Below are 12,164 nucleotides of genomic sequence, written 5' to 3' on the forward strand. Positions count from 1 at the left end.
TGGGCATTAAATGAATGCCTCCATTCTCCTCTACTTTCTTTGGGGCTGTGTTGTCCTCTTCCTAGAGGGCAAACCACAGAGTTTCTACCCCCAGAGCTTCCTCAGTGCTCACCTGGAGCCTGAGCTTATACTGACCTCCTGTATAGCAACACCCTCCATTTAATTCAGGGAAGCTGTAGCTCGTAAGGCTCCCGGCTGGGGTTGGAGCTGCTCAGCGTGTTGCAGGAGGCAGTCAGGAACTTCCACGACCCAGCTCCTATTTGAGGCTGACAACAAAAATCCAACTGCTCAGGCACAGCTGCAGCAGCAGGGCCCCTTTTACTGAACTTGCTTCTGATATGCCAAGCCCTGCTGAGCCTGTGGAAATCAGGTTTACAATAGCAGCTGCAGCCATTAGCTCCCTCTTTTGTGATTTCCAGCATTATTATGCCGTTTGCGAACTTTCCTTTAAATGACTAGACTATAGGCTGGGAGAGATGAGACTCTGCATAAAAGCACATGTACACACTGACACACAAAGTGTGACAAACCCCAATGGCAAGGTTGTGCTAATAGCTTGTTATTTAGTGACATAAAATCACTGCTAAGATAATACAGGAAGCCTAAAACTCTAGCAGCTCTTTGACCAAGACAAGAGACAGACCCAGAAAAAGCCCCTTTCACATCATTCCACACAGCAGTTAAATGCACACAGGACACAAAAACCTCAAAGAAAACAACTACCTTTTTGCCAGTAAAATACACCCATTTTGGTCACGTATGATGCACAGAGGGTAAAGCACTCTTCTCACAGAGGAAAAAGGCTGAAATGTGCTTTGGAAAAGTTTTTCTTTAAATTGGGCTTCTAAAAGTGGCTCTTGGAAGCAGCTGTTCTTTACCCTCTTCCCACTCCCATACAGCAGAGCCTTCTGCTTTCAGGCTCAGTCTTGACCAGGACATCAAGGAGAACAGCAGCAAAACCAAAACTAAATACATGTATCTAAAGGCCTGTTCCACATTTGAAAGCTGAACAGACTGTGGTTACCTAGCTGCACGCTGACTGATACGATTGCACTTGTGCAATTATCTAATGTGGACACAGATTTAGTGCTTCAAAGGCACGCAACAGACCGCTGTGCAGGAGGAAAGAGAGACTGTGGCGGAGGATGCAGAGCCCACTGAGGCAGTTTATGTCCAACATGGCTTGTTACTTCAGGCACCAAATCGTGTTTATGTGGCCCTAACTTCATGTGGAGCTGGTGCAAGTGTGGAAGCAGCACGGTTATGTTCATGTGGCAATACACCTGTGAACGCGTGGAGCGCAGTGTAGACACACTACGTCACTCTGTCTGGAGCCAGCTCAGGTTCAGAGTTGGTTCTGAGCTGAATCCACGCAGCTGTTCAACACACTCGCCAGCACTCCTCAGCACACACAAGGCTGCTTACCACATGTGCAGCCCCATCTCTACATAACTATCCTGTTCAAGGATGCAAACTGCCTCCAGGCATCTGTGCCCATAAACCTTTCTGGATGGAAGCGCGCTGAACAGCACAAAGGCACCAAAGCTGGTTTACATAAGCCCCTCTTCATTCAGAAACAAGAATATCAAAGGTTCCATAATCCAGGATATCCTTGTTCCCCATTGCCGCATACAATGACGACCATGCAGGAGACATGCAGATGCCATTAATCCATGCATATCCATGCTAACGGCACAGCCGAAGCACGTTGCTATCAGAGGAGCTGTGTTAATTTACATCATCTAAGGATCAGTATGCAAGGGAATACACTAGAGCAGGGGTGGCAAGGATGGTTGCAGTCACAACCAATTTGCTCCTACTGAGCCAAAAGTACAATTTCTGATTTGGCAGGACCAGTAAGCAACTGACCCACTTACACCCCTTTGTTTACAAGAGTTTGGCTCTGTAACCTAGGGAGGGAGACAGCCCAGCATACACCACACTTCACTCTATAGCTGCTAATTGCCTTGGATGACTCTTTATTTATATAAATAATTGACTTTATGTCTCCTGCCAAGAAGACACCTGAGCCCTACATAATCTGCTAATGCTGACTTTAATGATCCATGTCCAGCACATGGGCACCACCATTCCCATCCTACCCCCTCAGCTCCCCAGTAAGTCCCTCACCCATCTGGGCAGAAGGACAGATGAAATGATCAAGGACTAACAATGGCAAGGCCCAGGACGGAATGACTTATCAGTTTGAGCACGACTCCTGCCTGTGGGATCTGACTGGCTTCCTCAGGGAAACCACACTGCAGATGAGGCCTCACTACAGAGACCTCCTGTTCCTGGCCTCTATTGCAGGCAGCTGAATTATTTGTAGCAAAACAGTTGATCCCATCAACTTAGACTCTTCTACTGGTCCTTGAAATATAAAATGTGTAGGATCACATTTGTGAATGAGTCTATCATTCACCTGGTTTCAGTGGGCAACAAATCTATTCCAATTTATGAAGCTGTTGTCATGTTTTCCTCATGCTTTAGAGCTTAGCCATGAAAACTTAACCTCAGTTATGTACCTTTTATAAGCGATAAACCTAAGCCTCAGTAAAACCCTCAGCTTTGAAATTTTTAAAAACTTTCAAATTAGGCTGAAATCTAACCTTGTAAAAGGTGTGTATTTAGAACAGGTGCTTTTTAATCCACTACAAGTAACAGATGTTTTTGACTGATGTGTTTGTATCTTCTCATAGTACACCAGGACAGGCACTGTAAACTTCGAATACAAATGGAGAGATTTTATTCCCATCAGGAATATGACAGCTGCTTCATACTAGTTGCCTAACATATAATTCTAAGGAAAAACTGTGACAACTGAAATACTTAAAGTTTTTCAAAATATAGTTTGACTCCATCTGAAAAGCATATGTTTGTTGCCAGTGTACAACCCAACAACTCTGTACCACGTAGCCCAGAACTCCAAGAATGGGGCTTTAGCTTTCATAAGACATTGCTACCTATTAGTCAGACATTTGTACCACACTATACTTTTTATTATCTCAGACTCTAAATACTACAGCATTCTCTAAGGGCCCGTTTCTTCAGCTATGTCTGTCGGTACCCTTTCCCCACACATTTTGTCCCATTGAGGCTTGTCGGTTTAATTTTACAGATAGAAGTTTGCAAGATGAAGCTAGATTACTAGAGTGATGACAACCCCACACATGGAGAGCTCAGAATATTTACAAAATAGTCCAAGCTGAACATAATGACAGTCAAATGTTTATCACTGCTGGAACAGAAGAGTGCACTGCTATTGCTAATTCTCCCCATTCTACAGCTAAAGAATTTTAGTCTCCAGGACAGCGAACGGAAAAATATTTACCAGCATACCGTAAATGCACTATACAGCAGAGCTGCAAGCACACCACATGCAAAGATACTAAATGTCAACATTTCAGCCTCGAGCAGGTTCTTGCATCCAAAACTAAACATATTGGTAACCTTTCTGCCAGATGTATTTGGCAGAAAGCTCTATGTTCAAATATAGGCTCTTCTGTAGCCTCAAGAATGGCTCCTCCAAATATTAACTAACATCAGGAATGTAGGAAAACACAAACAGCTTCCCTAGTCACACTAAGCAGATACTTCTTTCCCTTTTGTAAATACTAAGTGTGGATATAAAAGAAGAAAAACTTTTTAATATTAAAAAGATAGGAAGGCAGGGGAAAGCAGTACTACCTGATGGTGGAAAACCCAAAAAACAGTATCTTCATTTTTATGTGTCAATACCAATGAACACCAAACACCTGCTTTTCAAGTATTCCTGGCAGTATTCCCTTGCTTTGGTGTCCTCATGAGCCTTTGGTCACTTCACAAAGGCAAACATCTTTTTCACTTGCTACTGTTCCCCCTTCGCTGTATCCTGTATTTGCCAAGTTTGTTGGCAAACCCTAGCAACATCCAGGCAACTCAGGTCCATGCCCAGCATCTCAGAGAAGATCTTGTCCTGCATTTCCAGGACATTTGTGCCACATGCTACATCAGTTAGAAGACATGAGTCAGTTCTCTCTGTAGTAGGTAACACGATGTCTACTCCTTTAAATTATTTCATCTCATCCTACTTCACTACTCTCAAGAACATCGCCTTCACATGGTCCTTCAGTAAATTTTTCTAGATATGCTTCTGGACCTCTCATTAGCTTTAACAGCAGTAGAGACAGGTTTTCATGTTCCTTACCAAAACTTCTTGTAGCACAGATGATGAAGAAACCTGATCCAGATTCCTATCAGACATCAGCTCTATCACTGTCAACAAGAAGGTTCATTAGCATTTGCAATCCTGGTATACAGGTCATACCACAGTTAATAATCAGTACTACATGTGGTTCACCCTTGACGCTTTACAACGCATAACTGAGATAATGACACACACATCTTCACTCACAATGTTCTCAGTGCAATTACGTGACCTCTGATATCACACAACAGAATTAATATTAGTCAGAGTTAATTCACTCATATGCCTGAAACGTATGGGAGGTGCCACTTCAGCTAACAGATCACACATGACCTTTCTTCTCTCTGTTTCACCAACAGGTGGGGGAAGACAGCTCCTGCTCGTGGGGCCCAGACCACAGGCTTACGTGTAGGCATGACTGGAAAACCCAGTACTAGTTTAGCAGAGAGAAGTGTGCAATAGCAATACAGCTTTCTCTTTAGAGTGTTTATCAACAAGCACTGCTTCAGACTCTCCATGTGGGTATGTGACTTCATTATGGGTGTGTGAGACAAGGCATTAATAACCAATTTACAGCAAGAAGCTGGAAGTTTGGCAAACTTCCTTGTGGAGCAAGAAGTCCTCTACTTCAATAAGGTGTGAACTGCTGGTGCTAGCAATATTTGCAGATGAAAATTTGGGAAATATCTACTTTGAAAACTAGATTGTCAGCCTAGAAACACAGTCACAGAGTGAAGAGTTCAGATTTCAGGGCTTAAACTGACTGTCCCAAAGAGGCTGCACCCAGACATCCCTCCAGACCTGGAAAAAAAATGGGGCCTTTTCAGCTAACCTAAAGACAGACAGGATTGCACAGTTGCGTGGGCTGGGTATGTGTTTCCATGCTAAAACCTCCATACTGTTTAGGGTAAGACCTTTCTCAGTATTGATCATTAAACCAACTCACTCTTACAAGCTAAAAGTCAGCAGGCCCTGAGAGCCCTGGGCAGATGAACATGATATTAAACATTAATATCACAAGAATATAAAAAGGTTAAGATATGTGGTTACCTTTTTGTTTCCAGTTTTCAACGAAGCGCAACAGGCTGTTTCTCACTTGGCAGTCATGAGTTACAACTCGTTAGTCATAAAGGAAAACCCAGGCCATTGCATTTTCTTGATGATTCAGGCAGACCCCTGTATGTTGTTCTTCACTTAAACATTTTGACTGATGAACAGATTCATTTCAATTTATAGCTTCTTCCTCCCCTCCCAACAAAGCTCTAAAACTGTCCTTAAGGCTAAAAAGCATGACAATTCATAAATCCCACTTCTTACTATTTGGTAAATGGCTCCTACGTGACTCTTTCGCTTTCCTAGGGAGTCATCACCTTTCACTGCTTTTGCATCCAGCGAGCATCTGTAGTTCCCCCAACCATACATCTACTGCTGTCCATGCTACAGCCTCTATTAGTCTGTCATCCCTCCCATGTGTAATATGCTAGGCTCCACGTTTTCCTACAAGTGCCTAGTGACCCAGCATGTGTTTTATTTGTGGCTTTAATAAAAACATTTCCAACAGAATAAGGGAGATTCCGAAGACGCTGCAGCTGAGGGAACTAAAGATATAGAGCCAAAGTAATGGGAATGCATTTCACCGGGATCTTGGAAAAATGAGAAAAAAGCCTGTACTGCAGTGGAGCCTCAATTACCACACATCACTGTGGAACTCCGCCTTCTGGAGGCTACAGAGCAATGTGCTGTAGGACATAAGGAAAGAGAGGAAGGTTGGTGTGCCAAGCACAGTAGACCAGCAACTACCCAGGGTATCAGGAAACAAGATTTTCTCTTTTCAGTCTGCCATTAACTTGCTTTCCAGCCCCAGAGCCACTCAGCTTGTATGTTTTAGCACCCCTTTTTTGTAAAGCAAGTACAGCAGCAACTTGGTGAAATGCTTTGAGTAGAAAACACTAGATAGGCCTTGTATAGAAACCGTACAAGTTATCAGGAGCCCTCCCTTCTGACTTTCCTATCAGATTGTACTCTATGGGGTGGTCATTGGTCTGCATAAAGACATACATTGAGGTAGCAGCCAATGGCGACTTACAGGAAAGCGTGGTTTTGCTCTGGGTACTCTGCAAATACAGCAGTGACCAGATCTATGCAGACAGTTGAGAAAAATTCTCGGCTCAAACTTCTTTCATGAGCTTCTGTTGTTTCCAGAGGTTCTCACAAGTTTATCACAGATTGGTAGGGGTTGGAAGGGACCTTCGGAGATCATCTAGTCCAATCCCCCTGCCAAAGCAGGTTCACCCAGAGCAGGTTGCACAGGAATGCATCCAGGCAGGTTTTGAATGTCTCCAGCGAAGGAGATATCCTGATCTCTTAGGTGAAATGTTACATCAATAAGAAAAATGTCAGTGTCATGCTCGTTGGTGAATTCACAGAGCAAATGTACTTTTATTTCAAGAATACAGGATGCAGTCACCTGTCCCATTAATTATTCCCTCCTGAATTCACTTCATATCAAGAGTTTTCCACTCCCAAAATCCACTTTCTTCATTCTCAGCCATTCTTCCCTCAGGCACAACTCCTTCATAGGAGCAGTATAAAGGATTCCTGGTTAGCATGGGAGATGCAATCTTATTTTTCCTCATGCTGGTACTAATGAAGCTCACCAGAGTGATTAATTTATCTTTCTCTTGATATATTTGCTCATGTCAACTCTAGGAAAGATTCTGTCAGTCAGGTTAACATTAACACTACAGTATCAACTCTTCAAAGCTTTAACTAGATCAGATATGATTTAGACATGTCATGGGGACAGTTTTCATCTCTCTGACTCAAGGAAAGTGAAAATCAGATGTAGGAGGCTTATATTCTTCCCCTGTATTTGCCTCTCCACTCAGCTTCTCTTCCAGACAACCAGGGGTTGTGCCGTGACAATTGGGAATGCATGTGTTTCTCAGATCCTCTTTAAATTGGCAATGTGATTTTTTTTTTGTCCCAGCACATCCCTTGATCTCAAAATGAAATAACAGTAGAATGGTTAAAGTATGAAGAGTGACATAAATGATTTACAGTCCTTTGCAGGCATACCCAATGGGAGAACTGCTATTCTCTTTAAAAGTGAATACACTTCACACTTTAAAGTGGCAGGAGTTGTATGAGTAAGAGAAAATGTATATATTAAAAAAAAGATATATGCCTGTTTTCCCCAGGCATAAACATCCTTCTGTCTCATTATCTATGTTTCAAACATCTGGCTTTAGATCATTAGACTCCCAACGCAGATATAGTTGGGGTGATGTATAGAGGAGAGAAGAAGAACAGCAGAAGAAAAATTCTCATAAACACCTTCTGGGGCTGATTTAGAGAAGGCAGCAATCATGTGGGGACCATTAGCTAGAAAAAGCTGCTGCTTCAGCTAGCTACAGATATGAGGCTCAGTAAGATGAAGGGACAGGATGCATGCTTCAAGACAGAAACATGGAAAATGGCACACTTATGTGGGCGCAGGACAGGGATCATGCAAAAAAACCCCTCACAAATACATATAAATATTTTGCCTTTCTACGCGTCCTGTCCCTGTCCCCAGCACCTCTGACCTCCCTTCTCCCACAAATCCAGGGGCCTGTGGACTGCAGACATTCGGCCACCCTTCAGGTAGCAGCACTGATTGAAAAACATCTTCTCTTCCCTGCTATTTCCTACTTGTTATTAACCTCTGCTGGAAATCACTCCCCCAAAGTTACAAAGTGCGTGTCACACCAACACACACTGTTCTGCTGGGAGAGCTGCTTCACAGGAACTCCCCCTAATCCACCTCCGAAAAAAACCAGCAGGTTAGTTTACAATGTTAATTGGGTGGTTTGAGCAAACTTGGCTAATGTTCCCTAATGTGCGGTTTAGGGAGTGCTCACACTAATCACTGAGCTAGAGGCAGTAATTCCTCATCTTGTGGGTAATGATGAGAAGCCTGAGGCAAAAACCGACTCCAGCTAGCTGGGTTGGAACTGAAAGGAGATATATTTTTACTTTTGTCTTAAAGCAGAGATAAGGTTTAACATCTTTGAAATATGTTTAACAGACCACGGTCAGCTACCTAACGCATTCTAATATGAAAACTTCAAACCACATCTCAGACAAACATAAAATGCCGTTTAAAAAGTCATCAATTAAAATGCATAAGCTAACATACCACTTTCTTTATCTTGACAAAGGTCAAGACTACCTTTTCCACCAAATTCCAGGGTCTCTTGCACCCTCCCCAGCTGAATCTTGCACTGGCCTCTGCCATCGTTCCTCACACTACTTTGGCTAAGTGTGCAACGCATTGATCACATTAAATGTGCAGCTTAATTCAGTCTTATTATGGTGCTTCCACCCTCACAAGGCCTGTCCCTTTCTGAGAGGTACCAGTAGAAACAAAATTTTGGAGTGGATTTGGTTTTTTGATTTAGAAAGAAAACACAGGTATCTCCAATTCAGAAAGATGCTAATGGCCTTTGCAAACCACATATGAAACACTACTTCTTTTACTGCTACATCTCATCCACCACAAAGAAATAAGACATGAATCTCTACCAAAAATAGTAACATTGCAAAACAAGAAGACTAGAAAGATCCTGTCTTGGATCACCTAGACACTGTTCTTACCACCACAAGCAGTGAAAAATACATATGTATCTGCAACTACTGAAAAATTTAACTAGGAAGAGTGAATTTACTAAAGTTAGAATTTTAACCACTGTAACACATTTTGAAACTTTCTCCCCCATCACCTTAACTGACACAAGTTGTCAAAACTTTAGTGTATGTCTCAATCGAAGTCATCAGCACCTCACCATCTCCTGTGTCACCAGGACCATGCCTAGTAGTATGTAAAATCACCATCCCTTCTATATTAAGAGGAGAACTAGAGTAGCTTTAGTGGTTGATGAAGGTTGCTGAGGCAAGACTCCTGTTTATGCTGCCCTGGAGAATGCAGGAGGTTTTGCGGGAAGAAGAGGCTGATTCTATTTCAGTTTCATACAGAAAAAGACACCACAGCTGCACTGTCATTATGCAGTGTAGGGTCCCAGTTTTAAATGAGACTTTGAGTTAAGACGTGATTTTGGGGTTTTTCTTAATCCATCTTATCTTGTATAGGCAATTTCAAGAAAAGTAAAACCTGTTTTAAAACTGAATTTTCCATTTTGGAAATTGTGAAGTCAAAGTATTTCTTCAAATGTGCAAAAGAGGGATGAAGTCTTCACACTCAGAAACTGTGTCCACTGAAACATGGACTATCAAAATCAAAATATCTACAGCACTGAGAACTGGAACAGAATTTTCAGGTTTGAGTTTCAACAAAGCTTTCAACTGAAAATCAAAATTATGTAGAAAGAATGTTTTTTGATAAAATAGAAAACTAAAATTTTTAGAACAACTGTTGTCTAACCATTTATAAAGTGGGTTGGGTTTTTTTTTAAAAAGGAAAATTTTTTTTTCTATGTGTTGCTTCAAAATGCAGTCAGTACAGTACAAACAGCATCAAAATCCACTCTGTCCAGAATTTTCAGGAGGGTTGAGATTGTGAGGGTTTGCCTGTCTAACTGAAATTGCAGCTCAAGCCTCTTTCTCAGAGTTAACTATTTCCAGGTAACTGTTTTCAGATCTGAGATCTCCCAAATGTCATGCCAGAGCTGTCAATTCTGATTATAAGATTATTTATAAAGGACCATAGGGCAAAAACAGAAGGTGGAATCAGCAGGGGTTACAACTTCGAATGACTCAGGGAACACTTGGCTTTGAGACTAATTCCCTGTCTGTGTCACATGGACCCTTAATTTATTGTATTCTAAGCATAAGATAAGTCTCTGCTTTGTTCCTGGCATTTAGGGAAATTGCTGTTATGATTGTAGTGTGTCAAAGGCATACATGAGGCAGCTTTCAGGTAACCAGCTCATACCAATAGCTGACAAGTGGGAAGAGCTGTAAGTCTATCACTTCTTGGTAGGTGGCTCCCAGTACCTCTGCTGCTTACCTTACCTTAAAGCAGAAATCGCAGAGTAGACATACTTTTAGCATGTCTCAGCATAAACAAACCTTGGGCTATGCCTTCAGGTGTGTACAGATGGATACCGATAGACTGAGGAGGCAATTAACAGTCGTAGGGCTTTGCAGTGCAGAGATCTGATGGGAGGCTGGGCTACTGTGGCTGCTGAAAGCCAGCCCACATCAACTCTGCCCTTTATAGGCAAAGCTCCAAAGGTTGCACAAAGAGAAGCAATGCAGTTACATGACGGATACCCATAGCTTATTATGACAAAAACTGAGGGCTGACAAAACTGTTTTTTCATCTAAAAGTTCTTTTCTTGACTCTGTATGAAGCTAGACCAACTTAAAAAAAAAAATTAAAAATTAAAAGGACAGATGGTGAGAACTGAGTAAACCAGGGATCAGTTTCAAGTAATGTTAGTATCCACTGGCGCTTTCTGTGGCAAATTCACCATTAATCACTATGCCTGGCCTGAACATGGGTAGGCAAAGCTTGGCTATTTTAATTACTTTATTGATCATTTCTCTAAGTTGTCGTTCTGAAATCTCAAAATGAAACACAATGAATTGGGGGGAAAAACGCAAAGTTTGTTCTTTGCAAACATAGCTGTACAAGAAATTACTTCCCTGAATACCCCAACTTTAATGAGCACAGCTAGGTGCACATCTGTGTTTCTATCCACGTATGTTTTGGTTAGTCTGTGCTCTTCTATAAACATGTATTTTATGAAAATACTAAGTACAATGAAGAATTGACACTGTGGAGTTATGAAACTTCTAAAATAACATACATGCAGACTTGATACGCAGCTCAAGTAGAGCAGGCCCTAACGCAGCAAAGCACTCCAGCACATGATTTATGTTAAGTCTGTGAATATTGTCACTGAAAGCAAATGAGACCACTTGTGTGCTGAAAGTGTTTTGCTGGATTAAAGCCTAAAGAAAGGGGGGAACTGCACAAAAGACTTTTTATGACAAGCAGCAGAGAGAATTCCCACCAGTACTCTGAGAAACAAAAAATGACTGGACACCTTCTCCACTGGTTACTAGGACATCTAACTCCCATTTACCCGTGTCACATAAACCTTACATTCCCAGAAGCTTAAAAAAAAAAAAAAAGTTAAGTCTTAAAAACCTAAACAGTCAAGGGAAAAAGGGCGAAGCTATTTTGCTTTAAATCATGGTGATTACTCTGTGACTTCAAGAAGAAAACTTATATTTGCAATATATCACTACCCTTTCAGATGCCTGGAAAACTATGATCATAAAAGAAAAACCCTCACCAGTTATAGGAAGCATTAGGTCAGTGAAGGGCTCACAAAAAATAAAATAAAGGATAAAGACTTGGTTCTTTCTAAAGCAAATGATCCTATATATTACCTTGTTAATACATAGGCATCTCGGGGAAAATGAAAATTAGTCCAAAGTCACACAGAGGTAGGTACATGCAAAAACCACGAGCCAGGGTAAGGTACCACTTATACCACACAATACAGAGCAGCCATGCCAGGGAGAGCAGGTCACAAGGATGGAGCAAACTGGATATGATTTTATTGTACCCCAGACCAGAGAAATGGTTCTGGTCTCCTGAAATGCAATCCCCCACCTCTTTTCTCCAGAGGTGTGCAGATCTGCACTACCCCTCACATTCACACTCCGAGACATAGGTAGATGCCAGCAGCCAAGCAAAACGACGTATCAACATGGATAATTCAAAAATGAAGAGCAAAGAGTGGAAAAAGATCAATCTTCATATACCTCAGCTTCACTGTTACTCTACCACCTCACTTGCCGTGTGTGAATTGAGAGAGTGAGCATGACTGCATCATTGATTATACCTAAGGAAATGATTCTGCAAAGAGTGGCCTCATGTCAATAGTTTTTAGATTTTCTGTGCTGAATCACAAAACCTTGGTGTGAGTACACAGTGAGGAAAGCAGCAGAGATATCTTGACCA

The sequence above is a fragment of the Chroicocephalus ridibundus genome, chromosome 1 (assembly GCF_963924245.1).
Source record: "Chroicocephalus ridibundus chromosome 1, bChrRid1.1, whole genome shotgun sequence".
In the NCBI taxonomy this organism is placed as follows: domain Eukaryota; kingdom Metazoa; phylum Chordata; class Aves; order Charadriiformes; family Laridae; genus Chroicocephalus; species Chroicocephalus ridibundus.